We start from the raw sequence: 23622 nt of genomic DNA, 5'->3' as shown, positions 1-23622 counted from the left end.
TTCCTGGATCAAGGTAAGTAGAGTGGATGTTTGAAAACACAACACCATGCCAGTCTCATTTTCAAGGTAAACAAGTGGAAAACATTGCACACACAGTCAAGCTTGGGTCATTCTAAGAAGTACAGTAAAAATCTATGCCCACAGTAACAAGACTAGCCACCTGGTAGACAAACGATTCCCACGGGGTCTTCCATGACCCCATGCGAATCCCTCGAGTTGTTCATGTGATCGCCGCATGATTCCCTAGTGATTGCTATGTGATTTCCACCTTATACGTCTTCCCTTGTCTTCAATTTTTTCAAAACACATCTCATAAACTGCACATTTTCAATATTTCAGCATTGATACATTGTCCCTTAAGCAATTCTCTCTTGAGAGTACTGGCCTAAGGTCCACGTCTAAGAATAATGAGCTTGTCACACCTGAAGCAGTTAATGCTCATGCTCACAATGACTCAGCATTTTTGCTACAATACAGGAAATAGGTGGCTGCTGTTTCTAGCACTCTAAAATAGCTTCCTCAAGCAGAATCAACTGCAAATTTCAATGTGGTTAATGTGCGACAGCCGTTCCCATTGCCTTCCAGCAGGTTGCCTGACCACAACTAAAACCTCAGGCCAGATATCTAAGTATCATTGTCTGGTAGGCTACACCGCTGTCCTCAAGCAAATTTTTTCATGCAGCCATGAACATTTGACTGAAGGGCAGTGAGGTGGCTATCTTGGCCATGCAGTGTTTCACACAGACTCTTCTTCTCAGTGTTTATGTTAATTTTACCAAGGAATGTAGTTGGATAACTCAAAAGTGAGGTCCACATCATCACCCAAAGTCACGTGATCTTCCTGTGATACCCTCAGCCATTCTCTTAATGGTCACGTGATTACCACAGGGCGGCCACAGAATATTGGAACCACCTGTTTTTCAGGTGGTTCCAACTCATTTACCTCTGCTGGACCAAAGCAAGTGTTTCCAGAACGCATTGAAAGAACTACCTCAATGTCAATATTTCAGCTTTCTTTTTATGGTCGTTAAGCCAATCTCTCTCAGAATTTATAGTCTGAGCTTTGCTACAAAGAATTCTGAGGCAGCCATACTTTTTCCATGAATAAGTATCCTCAAAATGACTCAGCATTTTATCTACAATACAGCAAGATAGCAACTGTTGTTTCCACCACTATCAAGTTACTTACTCACAGCACCCTCAGCCTCCAGATTTCAATGCAGCCAATATGTGACCGCCACCTCCACTGCCATAAAGCAGGTTTCCTGACAACAGACAAAATCTGATGAGAATTAATGATCATTGTCCAGCAGCATATACCATTGACCTCAAGTAAGTTTTGTAATGTGGACAGGACATTCTATTGGAAGTGTTTTAGAAGGCTGTCTTAGCCACCTTCTGTTACACAAAGACTAATATTTACTCAGTGTAAAGCATTTACAATAGAAATTTGGGACAATGACACCAAACTTGTGAATGCATGAAGCTCCGTCCTAATAGTTCTGGGCTCGGGTGTGTGGGGGTGGAAGGATCTTATTGGGTGGATTTCTTTTCTTTACTTTGACTCTTTAAAAATTTAGATTCTCGATTGAAGCACGAATGGATGCAAAGGTGATTTTGGTTTCAGGGGCACACCATCCAACCGTAACAGTTCCATATGAAGCCAGGGGTCCAGCGATCATCTGTCACCCAGAAAACGATCATAATGTGACTGAGAGGATTCTCCTCCTTTTGGATACCCAGCCTTCACACCTAGGCACAGCACATGTTGATAGATGTCTCTGGGGAAATCTTTGACACACACACACTCTACCAGACACGGATACCCCCAAAAATCTCTTGAGGTACACATGCTGTATTGCACGCCCATTAAAGTGCATGCACAATATACCCACATTATAAAACACAATTGAATCCATATGCAGACACTCATAGAAATGTTCACCCAGGCACACACCAGAGGGCATTCACATATTTCCACCTCCTTGGATATCAAAAAACCACATCTCTGCCACACACACACACACACACACACACACACACACACACACACACAAAGAGGAACACTGTAAACTCCAAGCCAGAAACCTATTGCAACTCAATTCTTTAGACAATGAGGGACATGGAACAGGTCCACCATACCCACAGCCAGCTGGGATCGTGAGGCAAGCCATGGCTGTGCCTTTTTGACAAAGACACATGAACACATGAAGTCTCCTAACGTCTAAGAGGTTTCCCAGCAGGATCTCAAAGCCTCCAGAGATATTTCTCTTCTGTACCTGCATAACAGGGCCTACCTCAGTCTCCTCAGCCCTCTGAATTCCTGGCCTCAGGAAGAAAGGGACTGTGCCTGGAAGCAATGGCTGGTGGAGACCTGGAGTCTCACCTCCTGAGGTGCTGGCCAGGCCTAATAAAATATTAGCCAACACTATGCCCTCAGGACCCAGTCTCTGGCTGCACCAACCTGGCTGGGCAGTGGACTTGACAGCAGCCAAGGTCCCAGGAGCAGTGCGTTTGCTTTGAGCCAAAGCCCTGCTGGGGACAAACAGACTGTCCAGGGTGAGGGTGGGGAAGGGGGAGAATTAGCCGCTTCTGTTGAGTTGGATAGGTGGGGATCATGTCTGCGGAGAGCGGGTAAGGACGCTGGTCAAATGAGAGAAGGAAAGGTGGTCGAATTGGCAGCAAGGGAGTACAAAAACGTGAAGGAGGCTGGGAACGGGCTGCCTGAAGGCCAATAAGGTGGAAGTGTCCTGGGAGTGGACTTGAAAGCTGAGAGTGGACGGAAAATGGAACGGGGCGTCTAGAAAAGAATGGGGATGCTGTGCCATAGAAAGACACAGCAGAGAAAAGGAGGAGAGAGCTCCAACTCTGCCTAGCCATAATCAATTCAATGGGCAACAGCTATGATTAACTGAAAGCTCGTCCCGGCTCCAAGGAGCATTGAATGGTGACTCACCTGTGCCAATCACGGGGCCCAGAGAAGCTGAACCCCTGTCCAGTGGCCCCCTCCCACCCAGGCCCAGAACTCCCATCCGGGCTTGCCAGGTGGCCTGGGCCTGGTGGGACAAGTTTGCAGAAGAGCCAAGCCACAACAAAGAAAAAGACAGAGAAGAAGCACCAGGGGCAAGCAGGAGGAAGGAAAAACTGGCTCGTGTTCACTTCCCGAACAGTCAAGAGGCCTGAGGCGACAGCATGAATACGAGTGACCCAGAAGTTCAAGGCAGGGATGAGCCAAGCAGCACCCCTGCCCACTGCCCAGCAGACCTTTATGGGTTTATGCAGGTGCTGGTTCTCCGGTTGGGAGCAGGGCAGTGACTCCAGTACCTCCCAATTCCAGGCCCTTTCCAGGCCTGGCACCCAGGGCGTTCAACATAACAAGGTCAGCTCTTGTCCCAGGTCTTCTCTGAGACGTGGTTTCTTCCTCCCTACCGCCATGCTGGTGATAACAGCCTCGACTGTGGTCTCATTTCACTGTGAGTGTGTCATTTGTATGTCCTGAAGTGAAAATGGTAGGTCAGGACGGCCATGTCCTGCTGAGGCTCTATCAATAGCAGACCCCTCACGGAGTGGCCACGAGTGTGTCTCACCACCTCCTCCCCAACTTCAGCCCAGGGCTAACCAGGTGACCGGCTTTCCACTCTCCCCAGCTCTCAGTGCTCCTGGAGACCCCAGAAGAACCAAGGCTCAGGACACCTGCTCAGTCGTCTAGCTCAGTCAGCCATTAGCTGACAGCCTGCTGGGAGGCCAGCCTTTACTGCTATGCAGTGACCTCCTTGTACTCCCTAATCATGTTCACATCTGCATTCTATTGGCCCAAATGCCATAAGCTGTCCCCTTTGGGCCAGTTGCCAGACCTGCCATCAGTGTTTAGATTGGAGACAAGAGATCGCCGGAAAGCCCTGGGAATTTTGAACCTGCATTCTGCCTGGAACTTAGGCCTCTCCCACTTTGGAGCTCCTAAACTAGCCCATACATTTCGTGACTTGCCCTTTCAAGCAGTCCACCTTCCCCTCAAGTTAAGAGAAATATGTCAGACTGACTCAAGGGACAGGGCCTTTATGATTTCACTCCCATGTGGACTTGGAAGGGAGAGCAGGACACCAATAAACAAGCAAGCAAGCAAGCAAACAAACAAAACAACAACAACAACAACAACAAGCAAAAGCCAACTCAGAGCCTCAGACTTGAGACTGGTGTGGGTCAGAGCCTATGGGTAGTAGGGGGAGAACGATATGTGTGTAAAGGGGCTCAGCCTTTGGGAGACGGTGACACACCAGGCAGCAGGTGCTGAGCCCCCCATGCAGGTGACCGATTTTGAGGTAGAAGGCAGCGGCCCCTGACATGTGGGTGAGGGTGTTAAACCACATATCCCAGCTAGGTTTCATTGTGTCAAATTGATAGATTGCAGCAGGTTTGGAGGTACGAAAACCTTGTCTGGCATTCTCTTGATGACAGATTTCTGGACACACTGGAACATTGTTTAGATTCAATGGGACTGTTTTTCATCCTGTCACAGATTCACCTAGCAAAGTCTATTGGAATCATCTGAGTGCCGTATGCAATGGAGCAGCAGTCCCAGTGCCTCAGTGTTTCCTGAGACCATGTCCGTCACCTTCCTCCTGTGTTTTGAAAATGAGAAGAACTCCAAAAGGATATATTCAACTCTTCCTGAGACATCGGCTCTTCGAGAGTGCAAAGAGGAACAGAGTAATCTATTCTGGAAAAGGGGAGTGAGAAATAGGGAAATGAAAAGAAGGCTGTGATGCTGCTGACAGAGGGACACCCTGGCCCCTTCTCAATAGCTTTCACAAGATTCACCCTCAGAGAAGAATGAACAACCTTGTTTAGAACAAAGGGTACTTAGGAGCCATTTGTTCTATTGGCCTTGGGCTAAAGAAGGGCTCCGGGTGACCCAGGCCGATGCCTACTTTTTCATATTTCTGCCCTGTCTAGGTGATTCCCTCTGTCTGAAACTCTATCTTCATAGCTTCGCAGAAACAATCCAGATTCCTGAAGGGACTGTACAGAATGCGAGGCATTCCCCAAGGCCAACCCTCTGAAATGGATCATTGGGTCCATTCTTTTCAGACATCCAATGAGACACTGGGTGGGGGAGGGTGAAAGGTGCCAGAGAATCAGCTGGTGGCTGTTGGGTGCTGCATAGCCTCCAGGCCCACTGCTGACTTGTCTGGAATCCTCAAAAATTAAGGCCGGCCACTAGAAATGTGGGTCGTCTCATATACCCTTTCTCACGTTCACCAGAAATTCCATACGTGAAGGAAAAAATGAAAGGATGAAGTAGGAGGTGACCTTTGATCAAATCAAAGTTTCTTGATTCATTCCTGAGGAAAACATCAGGTGGTGATAACAGCCTCAACTGCGGCCTCATTTCACTGTGAGTGTGTCATTTCTGTGTCCTGAACTGAAAATGACAGGTTAGGACTGCCACATCCAGCTGGGTGTCTATCAGTAGCAGACCTTTCATGGAGTGGCCACATGTATTTCTCACCACCTCCTCCCACAGAACCAAGTGGTCATCTCCTCCCAAGAGAAGGAATGGAGGGCTCGGTTCACAGCACCAAGACTGTCCTTCTTTCAAAGTACAAACAATCGTATTTTGGGATGGTGACACCAACCTCGTGTTGTCCTAACAGTCAATTCAGCAAAACCTTCTCCCATTTCACCAGTTTTTCTCTTTTGCAAATAGTTGAAAGGTCACCTTTACCTACAGCACCAAGCCTTTCCCCTGGTAGCATGGGCACTAAAAAACTTGGTACCAAGCCAGGAAATTTCCTGTAGGAACCTGATTGGGGATCTTGGAAGCAAAGCTAAGCATTATCGCTATTTCCAGGAAGCTGAGACCTTAGCCCTAAGAATCCAGCCAAAGTTGTCTGAAGGGAACCTTATGGGTAGGACTGGGCACAAGGTAACAAGACCATCTGGGTTAAAAGAAAAAGAAATAGAAGCTTGTGGCCCAGGACCTAGTCCTCTGCCTTGATAAGGTGAAGTGGAGTGGATGTTTGAAAACATGACACCATGCCGTTTTCATTTGCAAGGTAAACCTGAACATAAAACATTTCCCACATGCTCAAGCCTGGTTCATTCTAAGCTTGGATTATTCGAGTGAAGACCTACACCCATGGCAACAGGCTAGTCATCTGGTAGACACACTATTGCCACGGGGTCTTCGACGCCCACGTGAACCCCGCGATGCATTCTCGTGAATGCCACATGATGACCTAGTGATGGCTACGTGATTTTCAGGTGACTTCCACCTTATTCCTGTTACCCTGTCCTCAACCAAGTTTTTTCCAAACACGTTTCATAAATTCCTTCATTTTCAATGTTTTAGCTTCGATGCGTTGGCTGTAAAACAAATCCCTCTCAACAGTAGTGGCCTACGGTCAACAAATCTAGAATACTGGGGTAGTTGCACTTTCTGCTGATAAGAGGTATCCTCACAATGACTCAGCAGTTTTGCTACAATACAGCAAAATGGCAGCTGTTCTTTCCACTGCTCTAAAGTAGCTTCTGAACAACAGGATCAGCGTTCAATTTTCAATGCAGTTAATGTATGATTGCCATTCCCACTGCCTTCGAGCAGGATCCATGACCAGAGACGCAACCTCAGGCCAATTAACAATGACTGTCTGGTGGACTTCACTTCTGTCTTCAAGCAAGTTTTCTCATGCAGACATAACTTTTTGATTGAAGGGCTCTTAGGTGGCTATCTCGGCCTCATTTGTTACAAACAGACTATTCTTTTCTCAGCGTTTATGTGAATTTTAGCACCAATGTAGAAGTGTAATTCGAAAGTGAGCACTACACCATTACCTGATGTCACGTGATCTGCCTGTGATGACTTCAGGCCAGTCCCTTGATATTCACATGATTCTCGCAGCGCAACCACATGAGTGTCACATGATCCCTACTTATTGCTATGAGATTTTCAGGTGACTTCCAACTCTTTTTCTTCTGCTGGCCTAAAGCAAGGTTTTGAGAACACATTTAAAAACCAGCCTCACCTTCAATATCTCACCTTTTTTTCCATGGTCATTCAGCGATTCTCTCTCAGAATTTGTAGGATGAAGTTTCCTATACAAGAATTTGAGACGGCCAACTCTTTCCGCCAATTGAGGTATCCTGGCAATACTTGGCATTTTTTTCTACAATACAGCAAAATGGTGGCTGTTGTGTCTACTGCTATACAGTCGCTTCCTCACAGCAGACTTAGCTTCCAATTTTCAACGCAGCCAATGTGCAACGGCTGCCTACACTGCCTCAAAGCAGGTTTCCTGACAACAGATACAATCTGAGGCCAATTAACGGCAATTGTCTGGACGCACACACCGCTGACCTCGTAAGTTTCCTAATTCAAAAGGTCAGTTAGGAGGCTATCTCGGCCACTCTCTGTGACAGACTCTCATTTTCCCAGTGTGTATGTGCATTTTACCAAGCAATAAGGCAATGTAATTGAGAAGTGAACACCACTCAATCACCCAATGCCATGTGGTTTTCCTGTGTTCCCATAGCCCAGTCTCTTGATGGTCACTTGTTTCCCACGAGGCACTCATGTGATCATGGTTTGATTTCAATGTTGCATGGAAACCTTGTGGTGATTTTTGGACAGATGAAACGTCTGCTGCACACTTCTGTATGAGCTGCAGTTAGGGAATTTGGTCAGGAATATTGTTTACTCCATGAAATCATTTTTAGGGCCAATATTGGTCCCATGCACATGTTGAAGTCTAGGGGATTTAGGCCCTGTTGTAAGTCTGGTCTAGGTGGGTCCAAGGCACATCTGCTTGTCTGGGTCAAAGGTCCCCCATTCTGTTGTCATATCTTCTTTTCTTCTGCTGCTGTCAAAGAAAGATTTTATTGATTTAACATGAGGAAGAAACACTGTCAGGTCTGGATAATTTGGCTGCTTCTTGCCATTTGTCCAGCAGCAGCAGCAGCTAAATTATTTCCTTTTGCTTCCACGGTGGCAGCTTTAGATGTCCTGGAATTTTGATAATTGCCATTGTTTTGAGTATTGTGTGGCTCTAATAATTCCACAACCTATTTTCCATCCTTTATGGGCTACCCTGAGGAAGTTAAGAAGCCTCGATGCTTCCCCAATGTTCCAAAGTTTTGAGCTACACCAAAGGCATAGCAACTATCTGCGTTAATACTGGGTATCAGATCTTTGGCCAATTGACAAGCTCCAGGTAGAGCAATTAGTTCAGCTTGTAGGCAGATTGGATTCAGGTAACTAAGCACCTTCCATTACATCCACCATGGAAGTTGTTGCACATCCATCTCGGTAATGTCCCTGTTCTTCTTCAGATAAGATCTGTTACCAAATCCGTCAGCATTATCAATAGGCGTTTCTGGTAAACCATTACTGGGAGCAAGGAGGTGGTCAGTGAGCAACACACGATCGTGGGTGTCTCCATCCTACAGATGGTCACAAAGGTGCTGGGTTAAGACTGTTACATCCAAGATGTGAAGACTATCTGACTGTGACATCTGTCACCCCACTGATCACCTCGGTTGATTTGGCTGATCTAACTAGCTAAGCGGGTATCCCCATCCTCCCTTACCGCTATACGTGCATCCCTCCAAAAACAGCTTGCTTGGCCAAAGAGGATGACTTCATGGAGAGTAGAGAGGACTACTCTTAGGCAAAGAATGTACGAGTAGCTGTGCTCTTCGCTGGAATCTCCAAACACAATCTCAGGGTTCATTTATAGGAGAACTTAGGGTGGACAGGCTTACAAGAGTCTAGGCACATCCAAATGACATGCTACATGTGGTTGAATGCCTTTCTAAAAAGAAATAAGCAAACAAAAAAGACATATTCAGTGAAAGCAGTATTAGATGCAGAAAGCAAGAGTATTGCCAGTCGACTAACAAAGAAGTGTTGAATAGGATGAGAATTTAGTCAAGTTTCAACAGAATGAGAAGCATAAACGAGAGCCCATAAGTATCTCTTGTGTGTTTGCATAACATGGCTGTAGCAGAGATGGCTGTCATGCAGAGAAGGCCCTTTGGCTACTGACTTAATTACTAACTATAATATCCTGTAGATCTATGATAATCTTTGTGATGTTTTTAGTTAATATTCCTGAAGGAGTCCCTTGATTTTAGTGTCTATAAACTTTTATAACTAAGGTGTCCCAAGGTGGGAGCTTTAGACAGTCCTTCCTCTAGAGCTTCCTCAGCTTGTTTCCCTTTGGGGCTGTGAAGGGAATGTGATCAGATCGACCTGATTTGACTAAGACATAAGAAGGCTGGGCCATTCACAAAAAACTTGGAACCCGATTGTTACAGTATCCAGTCAGACCCAGGAACCCTCCAAGCTGTTTTTGTCATTGTCGTCAGCTTTTAGAAGAGAGAAAAAAAAATATGATTCCTCTGAGTCTTTTGAGGTTAATCAGTAGCCATTCTTTAGGTATTAGATAACCAAGGTATTTTACTTGTGTGAATTATAGAATAGAGGCTTGCCCTCTGAGGCATTTTGTCTCTTTGTGGCTAGCATTGTAACAGGTAAAGCATGTCCTCTTGGGAGTCTAATATGTCCTAGAACATGAAAGTAAATCATCCACTTGCTGGATTAGAGTAAAATCTCTGGCAAATTTGGCATCATTCAAATCAGCTTTTTGTGTCTGAGAGCAATAAGTTGATCTCATGTGCATCCCCAGATCATTGTTGTCCAACTCAACACCCAGTTGTCCTAGGTGGAAGGCAAACAGGGATTTCCTGTCATTTTTACAGGGATGATTAAAAAGGCACTACATAAATCTATCACTGAAAAATATTGGCAACCCACAGGAATAGCTGATAACACGGTATATGGATTTAGTAACATATGCTGTCTTTATTTATAGCTGTGAGACTCTGTGCAAATCTCTATCCTTTTGCACTGAGTTTCATTACTGGAAGGATAGGAGAATTACAGGGGATATTACATGGAATTAAAAGCACCACCCCCTTTTAAAAATAATGTCATATAATGGGCTATTTCCAGCTAATGCATCAGGTCTTAAAAGATATTGGGAAATATTAGGTAGAGGTGAAGTATTGTCAATAGTTATTTTAAAAACAATGGTCAACTTAAACTTCCCAATATCTGTCCTGGAAGGCCTAAGCTTGCATTAAAATGCCCTATAATGAAGATCCAGTCAGCCTCAAGATTAGTTTTCTCTTATGGGGGTTTCTTTAAAATCATTCCTTTCCCAATTGGTTCGGTGTGGTTCATTTAGTTCTCAATATATTTTAGTCTTCTGGGAAAAAGAATCATGAGCATCACTGTTTTCAAAAAAATAATTTTAAAAAATCACACGCTATTATGTGAATTGGGCAGATTTGACTATTCAAAAATGTAGCCCCATAACATTCTCTAGCTGGAAGGGAACAGGTTCTGAATTAAAACAGGCATTGGTGGATCATCTGTCTCTACCATTCATACAGAAACCTGGTCCATGGAAGGAGAAGCTCAGTCAGGTAGAGTTAAGAACAGGTAAAGTAGCCCCAGTGTCTGCAATGGCCTCAGTAGTTTCCCCTTTTCTGGTCATTGCAATTTCTCTCAAAGTCAGCGAGGAGAAGGAGAAAGCCCTCTGCCAGCCCTGGGAGCAGCTCTCCACTTAATTCTGGGTTTCTTTTTCTAAGTCTCATGTCAGTTATCTACGATCTTTAAACTGACCTGACATTTGACAATAAAAGCAAACTCCTCTACAGGAGGTTCCCTGCAAATTTTATTTAGTGATTTTGAAGCTTTGCTTTCAGAAACCAGTAGGTGTATTTATGGGAAGAAGTCATAATAGCCAGGATCATGTTCTATAGGCAAAGTTCTTTGAGAACCCATCAGTGTCCAGGAGTGGGCACTAATTTAGATTCCTTCTTTCCGTTCCAGTCCACAAACTTATATGATCACTGGTTCCTCTCTGCCTGAGGTGATATTTTTTCCAAAGAAGATGCTGAGTTTCTGATTCTTATATTTCCTAGTCTGTCCTAGTCTGGTTTTCTATTCTGGGTGTCCGTAGGCTAGTAAGGATCTGCGCTGGAGACAGTGGTGAGGAGGATGGGGTGGGTGTGAGAGAGCAAGTCCGCACAACACTGTAACGGCTACAGTGGGCAGTTGGGAAGGGAAAAGTAGGAATGCAGATGGCATCCAGGTGGACACTCAGCCAGTTCTTGTCTGAGAAGCAGCCCAGTCAGGGTGATGCAGGACAGGGCCAATTTCCCCAAGGACGAAAAGACCAGAAACTGCACTGAGAGAAGAAGAGAGTCCTTCTGCAGAGAGTATAGAAAGAATTCAACACACATGCCAAAGTTAGAGTTAACAGGTGAGACACAGAGATTCAGGAGAGAAAAAACAGCTAGTTTTTCAGGGAAAAACTACCTTGAATTCCCCCACTCTAGGGGACATAGGCTACAGAGGCTGATGCCTCAGCTCTGAGCTATTTGGGCCATCTCTGAGATTGCTCCAATGTTCCGCAGCCCATCAAGAAATGATGACAGGACAGATAGGGGACAATTTAGGAGAGTTCAGCGAAACTGCTACTGTGACCCCCACCTTCTCCCAGTTAGGGTTTCTGCTGGAGATGAATGGGAAGAGGGAAAGGCTAAGTGGTGGACTGGATGGAACAAAAGATTCCCACAAGGGCTAACCATTCTCTTGAGGCGAGAAGGTGCTACACAGTCTTTTAATTTGGAATTCGGACAGAGTCCCAGAGCAGATCTTCTCTGCAATTCCAATGATAACACCAAGTCAGGGAAGTGAGAGAGAGAAAAGAAGGGAAAGTAGAGGACTGGTAGTCTCCTGATCAGTTAGAGAACAACAAGTCTCTCACCAGGCCCCTAGAACCAGCATCAACCATTGGCCCAAGGCCCATTGATCTGCATGGCATAGAGAAATAAATCCCAGCCTGTCTCAGAGGAGAGGAACCATGGTGAACTTGGGTGGGCCGAGTTTATGTCTTTTGGTGTCTTCATGGTCACCAGAAAAGAATATGTGGGACAGGACAAAGTTCCCCCAGTGGGGGGAAGACCTATCCCTGCTCTGAGAGAAGAGGGTCCTTTTGTGGAGAGTGCAGAAAGAATTCAACACCCAAACCAAAGTTAGAGTCAAAAGGAAAGGTTATTAGAAAAGGAATAACACTTGAAAAAGAGCCTAGTCTCCTCTCAGAGGCAGAGAGTGTTCAGGGAAGTCAGTTTATATGTTCTTTAGTTCCCACTTCCTCTGATATGGACATCAGTGAGGAAGGAGAAGGGGAAGAGTATGTAGCCTTAAGGGCCCACTGGCAGTTCCCAACCTTTAAGCCATAGGTTAAAGACTCTGTTGTTCTGCTTCTCCTTCCACAGGTATGGAAAATAGGTCGTTAAGAACCCCAATAAAAATCTTCCTTAGTTCTGCAGGTGTCCTCCTGGCCGAACTGCAGGGCTGATCAGCAGATTGGGTGTCTGAATGTAGCTTGATTAAGATTTTAATTCTCTTGCCTTCCCCCTATATTAAGGGGACCACAGGATGTACCTCTGTTCACAACCCACCCAGAGGGAGAGAGCTAAGATTCCTTTAAGGGTGAGCTTACACTGCTGTGGTTCTGAATATCATTCTCATTGGACAGTTGAGATACTGAGACCCACAGAAAGGCAGGAACTGACCAGGGCATATGACAGGCAGACTTGAGGGGTCAGCAGAGCACCTACCTCTAGGCCGATAATGTTGCCCCTTTTTACCCATAGCGCTGGTTTGGAAACTAGAAAGCCTAACAAGCTGGGAAGTTCGAGCCTGTTCCCCTGGCATTGGGCTATCTTCTTCTGGGTCCCGTGAGGTACACGTAGGCACATGGCTGAGTACGCACACACACACTCACACACACTCAGAGGCTAGATGTAGGACTATTGCAGAATTGGAAGAGGAGCACATACAGAGATGACTAGAGGAAGAGAAAAGAGGTTGGAGGCACTATCTACATGTGACAGCAGCCCTCCAGTTTTAGAGCTGTAGCCCCAAACACACTTGTGCATCCCGACAAAGCACAGTAACCCCTACAGGCAAATGGGGGATGGGCAGGCATTGCAGAGGTAAGAATGAAGAGTTGAGTTGCAACCCAGGTCTGTCTCTTCAATGCCGGGGCCCTGGATATAGTCAGACGTCTTCAGAGAGGAATGCTGGAGAGGGGTATGCTGGTGTTATCATGCATAGGCATTGTGTGGAGAAGGGGACTGAAGAGAGCAGCCCAAAGGACGATTTGGAGGGGAGGACCCAGGGAGGGAGATCCCAGGAAGTGAGATCACTTTCTTTTCAATGGACCCCCACAGAACTTGAAATCCCATTACCAGGCACCCACATTACAGTAAGAGCCCCTCGGCCAGCTCATTTGGCGAGCGCACTCAGTAGGACAACATGTTCTCTTGCTGTGTTCCCACGTTCTGGGGCTCTGGCCTCCAGAGATGACACAGTGACTTTTCCAGATAGCGTAGGCACCTCTGGCCCTTTTGGAGAAGGTTCCCTTGGGAAACACAAGGAGACCTCGGTCAGGCCACTCCAGGCCAGGCTACATCTGTGAGCACACCCTAGGCAGCCCCGTCCTCTATGTGGGGGTAGACAGCCGGGAAGGGAGGACCCTCTGGGTAGAAAAAGTTACTGGGTAGGGAATACCCTAGTGGTCCTGTCACTTCACACCCCAGGAAAAGACTGACAGGGTGCAGAGGGGTTCCTGAGGGCCCCTAATCTGTGCCATGGGAAATCCAGGGCCCTCAGGCCGTCATATATTTTCCCCCCTTGGAGGAGGTCTAGGAAGACTGTGTATGGCTATGTCTGGGGTGGAGAGGCAGGGGTTCTGAGGATGACAAGGACCAGACTCAAACTCTCCGCCTAGTGCTGGGCACTGTCTTCAAAGAGTCCCACGCAGAACATCAGACAGGGGCTGGATGACAGGGACCTCAACTCTGTCCCCAACAAGGATGCACAGGCACCTCACAGCACTGAGACAGCCCAGCCAAGTCTCAGGGTGAGTGCTGGTGCTGAGCTAACCTGACACCCTGGACCCAGACAGTCAGGGGTCCTGGGTTCCAGGAGTCACTCTGCCGCTCCACTGAGCTCCCTCCTAGAGTCCAGCCCTCAAATGAATCCGGGTCCGCATCCCCTCTCCCACCCGCCTTCACTGCCCAGCCTCTTCCTGAGCCAGATGCAAAGTCCCGGTCCACATATTTGTACAGATACCAGCAAAGAGACATTGACACCATTTCACCTCACGTTCAGTCAAGAGTATGTTTGCGTTGTTCTACACATTCTCCTGTTTGAACGCCCACCCCCGGTGTTGGTGCTAGACTCTCGATCCTTGCACACCTTCTCCCCCGCATCCTTAGACATCGTCATGATCAGTACGGGTACTTTTATGCAAAAGGACACGGGGTTCATGTGACCTGTCCATTGCTCTACCACTTGCTGCCTTGGGGACACATCCTCATGGGCCCTGCAGGACACACAGCTGCCGACATAACGGGAGGGGACCCATTATCATGGCGATACACCTATTCGCATTGACCTGCTCCCCTTCTGTTGCCATTTCAACAGTGCCGCCCTGAACATCCCACACGTCCTGGTATTCTTACCCCTCTCACTCCAGGAGAAACCTCTGTGTTCTCATCCTAGAGTGGGACATTTGGTCAAACATCACAGGGATGACACTCAATACGGAGAGGTGCTGTTTTAACTCAGCCAAGAAAACGACCTCAGATACCAATATGTTGAATCACTCCCCAGCTCCAATTCTACTCTGAATGCCAAGAAAACCTTTTCTCTCCTGAGAACATGTGTGTCTCCCCTCTTGCCACTTGTCATGGAGGGCTTGGGAGTTTGTTCTGAGCTGCAGTCCCCAACCCTCACGCTGGCCCATTGTGCGGCCTCTGACTGCATGTCCCTCCTCTGTCCTACCTCAGGGGGAAAGTGAATAAGGAGCCAACAATATCAGACATCTGCCCGGACATGCAGGCTGGACAGTCTGATTGCTTATCTGGTGCCTGCCTTCCTGGGCAGTGACCCCACCTTCATTCCTGCCTTCCTAGGAAGTTACAAAACACTTACCACCATGCAGTGGGTGCTGGATGCCCTGTGTGCAAGGTGAGCATCCCTGCCTCCACCTTCCTCCACAGCACAGGGTTGATTCAGCCACCTGCTAGTGTGAGTTCTCAGAAGATCACTTCATCTCTGAGTCTTTTTGCTGCTCTGGACAGCAGGGTGGGCTGAGGACCAGCCTCAGAAGATTATTGTAGGGACTTGTGACGTCCTCCTTAGCAAAGTGCTCTCTGGGTGCCTGTCCTTGTAGAAAGGTCACTAAGGGTGTGTGGGTGACTTGGGACAGTGCTGATTTGGCATTTTCTCTTCCTCATGATGATGCCTCTGCCTGACTCCTCACTGTTCTGAGGGTTGGGCCCAGCTGTTTTCTCATCTGCAAAGAAGATTGGTGATTCCATGGGGTTCCTGTTCTGAATGAAGCCAGAGTAGAAATCCCAGGGGTGAGAAGTAGGCCAGGCTCACTCAAGATATCCATAATGGGACCGCTGAAGGCTCATTTATTCAGCAAATATATAGGAAACCACACCAGGTGTGGGCATGGAGTAGGTCGTGTCCACAGGACAGCTGATGTGACATCCTTTTGGCCCCCTGTAGGTATGGCTGTACCTTACCAATTTCTGAAGAAGATGGTGGACCTTTGAACCAGGAGAAAGGGTGAGTAAGCTTGGTACAGCCCTGAGCTGGGTGTGGAGCCTGCAGATTGGAGATGCCAGCAGAAACCTGCACCCCACACCTCATGGCATTTCTGCAAGGGGGCAGAGGGCTGAGGGTATTTCCTAGAAGAGAGGGAAGGAGTCAGAGAGCTGTGGAGGGGTTGGGGTGTGGCGGGTAGGCACCGAGGAGGTAGGGACAGGGTCAGCCCAGCTCCTCTCCCCAACCGTTGACCAACAGCTCTCAGTTCCAAAGGCTTTCCTCCAATATCCCTGGGAGACCAGGCACATCTCTGCCAGCACTGCCAAGTTGCAGGACGACGAGGAGAAGGACTGACTTCTGGATGGGCTGGAGCAGGTAGCACGGGGACCCAGACCTCCACGTGGTGTTCTGGGAAGGCGGTGTGGAAGGAGATGCCAGGCCTCAGACTCTGTTACTCATCTGTCTCTCTCCAGGGCCATTTATCCCATTCTGGGCATCTGGCTGGATCAGCACCATGAGGACTTTCTCCAGTCCCCAGAATTCCCCTACCTGAGGCTGTTGCTGGCCTACATCCAGGTCAACTTCCCAGGGCCCAGCCTGGAGTACCAGGCCAAGCTCCTCCTCTCAGAACTAAAGGACCTTGAGCCCCCCAAGAGAGACGGAGGGTAAGAACAACTTTGGTGGGGAATGTGGCCTGTGAGGGTATGGGCCTGGTCCGGGCCACACAGAAGGGGATTTCCAAGGCAGGTTTAGGCCAGAACACCAAGTTGGCTCAGACCACCGTCCCCAGGGACTGCATTTGGGACCACTTCCTGAGTGGGTCTTTGAGCTGAAACTCCACTGATGGATACGAGAGGTTCCCTTTCTTTAGAAAGTACGTCAGAGGGACTAATGCTGATATGTCTCTTCTTGGATCTACAAACCAGGTCCAGAGCAAGACCAGGAAACCATGCAAGAGGTGACACCAACATCATCTCTAGTGCCCTCTACAGAACCCCGGCCTTCTGGAGGCTCTGCCTCTCCTGAAGGAGGCAATGTCCAACAGACAGCTCACCTCGGCTCCTCAGAAGAGTTGAGGGCTGGGTTCTGAGCAGCAGCCTGTTCGACTGCCACCCCAGAAGGTTCTTTCTCTGTTCCTCCATCTGCATTCATTTCAATTGTTGTTTTTCTCTGACCTATATAAAGTTTCTCTGTAGATTTTTTTAAAAAGTTCAATTACGATAAAATTTATTTTAACCTAAATTTAATAACTTGTTATAAAAACTTCATTTAAGTCTAATAATATCTACCCTATGGTTCCTCACAGCGTGCTTTTAAGTGGCCTTAAGTACCATCACTGGACTTTGCCACTATCGACCATATCACAATCACTGTCTAGTTAGAACATTTTTAGCAAAGTCAAACCCAGCACCTATTAGTCACTCACAATTCCTCCCCTGTCAGCCCATGGCAGTGAATGATACCTGTGTCTCCATGGATTACCTATTCTGGACTTCTCATAAGTGGAATTGACCCGTATGTGGCTTTTTGTGTCTATGTAGCAGACGAGGAAACTGATTATTTTGGGGGTTGTAATAACAATAATATTGTTTATTAAGTGGGAGAATTCCCACGAGGCAAAGAGCATTTGTAAGAAAGGAAGGCCCAATGTGAATATCTTCATTACCTTAGGAGAGGGGCCACTCGTATAGCTAGGACATGAGTGCCACAGACATAAGTGTAATGCCTAGGTCTTAATGTACTTTAAAAGCTTTCTGTTCCTGGATAGGCAGTGTTTGAATTTTTCCAGCGCACGTAGTAAAAAAATATTAAAATCACATGTTAAGAATTTCCCTTTATTACTAATGCATTAATAAAATAAATCGTTTTTTAAAGGTTTTACATAAAAATAACAAATCGATTAGCAAAATAAGGATTTAAATATGAACAAAAAAAGTAGATCCACTTCCTCTATCATGAAATAATTGCCCTTCACAAAAGGTCGCTATCAATATCAATGGATGACATACGACATGCAGTCTCACTTCATATGCTCTTTTGTCATTGCTGTATCTTCTTTGGTGTGGTGTCTGTTAGGTCTTTGGTCCATTTTTTAATTAGGTTATGTGTTTCTTTATTATTGAATTTTCAGCATTCTTCATATATTTTGAATGATGATCCTTATCACATGTGTCTATTGCAAATAATTTCTCCCAGTGTGTACCTAGTCATCTCATTCTCTTACACTGTCTTTTGTAGAGCAAATGATTTTGTAGTTTTAGTAACATTTAATTAGCTTGTCATTTATTCCTTTCATGAATCATACCTTTGGCATTCTATCTAAAAAGTCAATATTTATGGTCATTTGCTTTTTTCCTACATTATGTCATGGTTGTTTCCGATGTTTGTATTTTACATTTGTCTGCATTTCTACACACTAACAAAGAACTTTATTTAACGTTATTTTGAGTTAGAATTTAGCAAGTGGAAATTCAGTTATTCCAGCACTATGTGTTGAAATTAATGTCTTTCATTCCTCTACTTTATTGTCTTTAATCCTTAGTCAAAAATTAGTTGACTGTGTTTGTATGGTTTTATTTTTGGTCCGTCTCTTCTGTTGAGTTTATGGGTTAGTCTATTCTTTCGCTAATACTTCCAGTGTCTTTATTCTTGTATCTTTATATTAAGCCTTAAAGTTGGGTAGTGTTAGTTGTTTTACTTTGTCATTCTCCTTCAATATTGTGATGACTTTTGTATGTTTCTGTAGCTATTTTAACAATATTAGTTCTACCATTTCATGAACACAGTCTGTCGTTCCATTTATTTGTGTCTTTTTCAATTTCTTCCAATGAGATTTTATGGTTTTTTACTCATAGATATTTTCATCCCTTGATTAGATTTATTCCTAGGAATGTTATTGTTTCCAATGCTATTATAAGTGAGATTATTTTATTTCTTTTTCAGATAATTCTTTGTTAGTGTGTAGAAAGTTTCTCATTGTTCTGTTCATTTTGTACCCTGTAAACTTATTGAATATGTTTATTAGTTCTAAGAGGTTTTTTGGTAGAATCTTTAGAATTTCCTACATATCAAATGGCATCGTCAGCAGACACAGTTTTGCTTCTTATTTTCTGATTGAATGTCCTTTATTCCTCTTTCTTGCCAAATCGCTCTGGCTAGATCTTCCAGTAGTCCATTGAGGAAAAGTGGTCAGAGTGTAGACACTTGACTTTTTCCTTATTTTAGAGGATGTTGAGTATAATATCAGGTATTCAGGTACATTTGATCTTACCTAAATTTTTGAGTTTTATATTTAAATGACATTGCGTTGTTAGGGTTAGAGTCAGCTTCAAGGATAAGGTTAAGGATCAGGGTTAGGGTTACATTCAGAGGTAGCTCACCTCAGATACATGAAGATACCCAGTATACACGCGAGGATTTATACAGGCCTGAGTGCACCTACCCTCCAGCCTGCGAGTATAGGCTTCCTGAGGGTTGGTGGGGCACTCCTGGAACTGGCTGGGTCCTCCATCCCATCCCAATGGGCAGCAGTAGACAGTCAGGTCCTAGACAGGATAGCCCCAGGTTTCTGGCCATCCATGAGGGATCTTCACTCATCCAGCTAAGAACATTCTGGGCCCTATCAGGCCACCATAGCCAATCACAAAACTGACCATGCTGCTAAGCCTTTGGACAGCTCCCTGGACAGCCAAGACAGCCCTTTGGGATGTTTCAATTTCCAACATCCATGGGTTTGAGACAAATGCCTCCCCTCAAAGCCTCAGGCTTCAAGAGTGGTAAGAAATCTGTGGATGTTAAATGTGGCCCTGACCACAACATTACAGCAGATTGTAGCCCTATAGACCTCAGCCTCCTGGTTATAACAAACCCCTTCCATTCATGTCTCCCAAAGGGCTGTTTCACACTGAGTTTGCATGGTCTCTCAGGAACACGCACATGCACCATCCAGTCCTTGTAGCCTTCCGAAATCCAGCCAGCTGTGCATTCCTGGCGTGATATGATCATGATCTTTCCACTGCTTCTAAGAGCCAGAATTTCCTTATCACCCCAGCCTTTGTGTCTGTTCTTTGTAAAGGAGAGAGAAGAGACTGGAAACAAGCCACTTTGTTCCTTGGGGATAGCTGATAAATATGGCCAGGTGCAGGTGTGACTGCCAGGCTACCATCTCCCAGGGACACGGATGAAATCTGTGTGTCTCCCGAGGGCACATGGGCTTTGCTGGGCCCGACTCTCAGGTGCAAGGACCCGATGCCCAAGGCAGGAGCCCTGAGATTACCACCAGCAGCTATGTTGGTTTTTCAGCAAGTGGAATTGCTTCTCGTTACAGTGGGAGAACTGCAAGAGCCTTGGACAGGGGCTGTTGCCTGTCCCTATGAGCCCCTTCCCGGGGCAGTTTCAGAACCAACATTGTGTATAGAGAGCCTCTGCAAGTCACCACATCTGGAGGCAGTCAGGTGCAAAGCAAAGGTTTATTTTGCATGTAAAAGGGGGAGACCAAGAGGACCAGACCAAAAGGAACCCAAATCTGAGACCAGAAAACTTGAGTATGGAAAGGTCATAAAGAGGCATACAGCCCAACTGCAAACCCCAGGGTGAGCTGGAGAGACGGGCTGCGGTCGGATCCTGGGCTCTGGTCTGGGGGCTGGAGCAGAAGGATCTTGGGGACTGCAGTACGGGTGCAGCATTTGTAAGAGGAGCTGAACACAAGGCTCCTTGGGCAACTTTGCTGGAACGGCCACCCTCCCACCCGCACAGCTATAGTGAGTGGAGCTGTCCAGACAAATTGAGTCGAATATGTCAGCTTTGCCCTGGGAGGAAGCATCTTGTCTAAGGCCGGGGCCACTCTCAAGTTCAGAGGGTTGGCCTGGTGTGGGGACTTTATGCCCTTAGATGTCTAAAGGCATATACCAAAGACCTGGGAACACAATGAAGACTCAGCCAAGGTTCCTGGAAAAGATCCGAAACCCACAGACCACACACACAGGCAACAAACACCAGCTTCACCCCTGTGACTCCTCCTTCCAGGGAAATGGACAGACACCTGCTTGATGTCAGTCTTCACATTGCCCTTCACCATCATCAACCTCAGCCCCTTTCATCAGCCCTCCTTCCCTTTCTTCAATCTCAGTCTCTTGGCCATTCTCCAATTAGGATCGACACCCCATAGAACCTGGACCTTCTGCTTTATGAGCCTCGGACCATTTCTCCTTCCCTCAGCACTGTGGTCCAGCTCTGCCATCTCATAGCTGGCCTGACTCTTGGGTGTCTGGTAATGCATGCCCTTTGCTGGGGTAGGCTGTTTCTGTCATCTCCTCTGCTGAAACGGAGGACCCTGTGACTGCAGAAAACTAGTACGTACTCTTTGCCATCTTTTCACTCACCACTCAGATTTTGGCCATTTGGATCTCCTGAGGCCTTTTTTCCTGAGGAGTGGTGCCTGGGTACCTAGGGAGGTAGCCTTGGGTACCTGGAGAGGTGGCCCTGGACACTTGGAGAAAATGAGATTGAGCTGCAGGAATTTGTGTGGTGAAAACAGAGGTCACTGAAAAGAAAGGATGGGGTTGATCTGCAGGGACTGGTGTGTGGAAGCGAGGGTCACTGAGGAGAAAAATGGGGTTGAAATGCAGAAGAGAAAACCTCGCCACCAAATGTCAATCTGAAAAGACTCAGGCTAGACCAGACAGTGATTGGAGACCAAGCGGCCCTGTGTATTTCTGCCTAATGAGTTTATGTACACTGTGTACCATGGTAGTAATATGCTTATGTTGTATTAAAGTGAGGATAAGTAAACTTTAAACATGATAAATGTGTACGTAAATAATTCTAGTCTCCTACTGGGTAGCTATTAAACCATCTCTCCCGATTAAGTGTCGTCTTTTCCATAAAAATGTATGAAATATTTAAAGAAGCACCATGTCTGAGCTTCCTTAAGTTTGTTGGCCTTTGGCATTGATGGTCTGGACTTAGGGAGAGCATTTTTGATCATTTGTCTAACATCTGTCTGTCAGAATGGAATGCCGGTTTATTTTAATATATTTGAATATAAACTCGCCTGAGGATATTCATGTTTAAAGCCACTGTCTGGCCCTGAGAAGTCAGCACAGAGAGCACGTCTGCACAGGATGTGAACGTGAGAAATGTCCAAATCCACAGAGAGTTTTAATGAGTTTATTTAGTCCAATGTGACAATTGCCACAAAGCAAAATGTCAGTGCATTAAGAAAATGCTCTGGAGAACGGCAGTTTTGCAGCTTATTTTATACATTAGAATCACAGGAGGAGACACACAAGGAGGCTCATTGGTGGTAGATTAAGGGGGTGGGAGAAAGCAACCTGGAGAAATCTCTGGGACTGGACAAAAAGGAAAATGGAAGGACACACACTTCTTTTACATGGGTGGGTACAGGAGAATTAATAATATACAGCACAGAGAGAAGGCCTACGAGGGACAAGATAACAGTGAAGGGTTCTGTGGTACCTGCTCTGGTGCAGTTGCCTGTGCTCCGATGGAACTGGAGGAAAAGGCTTTCTCTTACCTTCCAAGGGGATATCATCTTAAATGCAAAAGGACGATAGACAGGCTCACGTAAGGTAAAGATTGATGTTTGTCAAGAAAGCTTCAGACCCAGGATGTGACTACCCACCATGAGCTATTTTAGATAGGAATTTTATGGACCTTCCTGTGTGGTTAATTTTGGTCTCTGAATTTTTAAGGCCCTCAATGCTGGCCGACCCTGAGCTTGTCAGGTGTACTATGTGGCCCATTTTTGATTCCACGCTTCCCAGCTTTGGTCCTTAATCAATGCAAAGGATGCACTATGATCAGCCTCCTGGTTGGATAATGTGGTCCCGCGGTGCTAGCAAGGCTCATTCCTAGGAGTCAGCATCACCATTTGTTTTGCTGAAATAACAAGCCATTGAGGATGAGACAAGATTGTAACCTTGGGTGGAAGTCAGGCCATATTTTTTTCTCAAAAGAGAAAGGGAGATAAATGGCAGGCAGTTAGGTCTTATGGGCATCCATTAAGACAAAAACACTCTGGATCAATTCTAACCTATGAGCTATCATGATCCAAGTTTTGCTGTCTGTCGCACTTTTCTGGGTTTTTTCTTTTTTTGTATCTAGTATGACATTTACTTATATTTGAGGGCACAGCATATACCTCTTTGGTTTTCACACTCTGACCATGAGATGGGCTCCCATTTACTGGTGTAGCTGTTGTTGTTTTAATATGGGCCATCTCCTTCTCATTGGAAGCACTCAAGTGTCACTCATTATTATTCTGATTCCTGCTAGTTCTGCAATTGGGAACTGTAACTTTTTGCTTTATCCAGGTCCAAGGCTGTAAGAATACAATAGTGTGAATTACAATTACCATCCAAACATTTCCAGAGGCCAGGGGGACAGTAAGAATTTCATAAGCAAATTTGCCATGCCTCAAGCAGCTGTTTCAGAAGGCCATCTTTTTTTGATATAGCCACTTCAGCTTCTATATAAATTAATGGTTATTAGTCTTTTTCAGGTAAAGGGGAAACATGTTCCCATAACTGGGTCCCAGTTATCCATAAAATTCCTTCCTCAAGAATCCTTTTGCATTAAGCTTCCATAACTTCCCTTATTGTTCCTTTTGTCTCTTTTTACTTATTCAGAAAAACCAACTTATTAAGACAAACTACTTCCTTTTAACTTCTCTCAGAAACACACACACATCACCTTCTGACTTTTTGCAATAACATTCCTTCTTCATTTCAAAACAGAAACCATAAAAAGAGTATTATTGATAATATAAAAATTATCTTATATGCCTTCAGCAATTATTAATACTTAGGCTATATAAGAGGAAGTTTGAGAAAAACCAGAGAACAAGTATTAACTATTATTATACTTAATGTTATTAGCAGACTGCTAAAGACAACCAAACA

The 23622-nt window shown here is 45.7% G+C and overlaps 1 pseudogene; it reads left to right on the top strand.

The window, feature by feature from the left end:
* The first annotated feature begins 15080 nt into the window (after window positions 1-15080).
* Window positions 15081-23622, top strand: part of LOC102880405 — a 50210-nt pseudogene continuing 41668 nt past the window's right edge.

This window comes from Pteropus alecto, unplaced genomic scaffold, assembly GCF_000325575.1.
Source record: "Pteropus alecto unplaced genomic scaffold, ASM32557v1 scaffold223, whole genome shotgun sequence".
NCBI classification, from domain to species: Eukaryota; Metazoa; Chordata; class Mammalia; order Chiroptera; family Pteropodidae; genus Pteropus; species Pteropus alecto.
The sequence above is the reverse complement of the archived record's forward strand: the minus strand, read 5'-3'. Positions and strand labels throughout refer to the sequence as shown.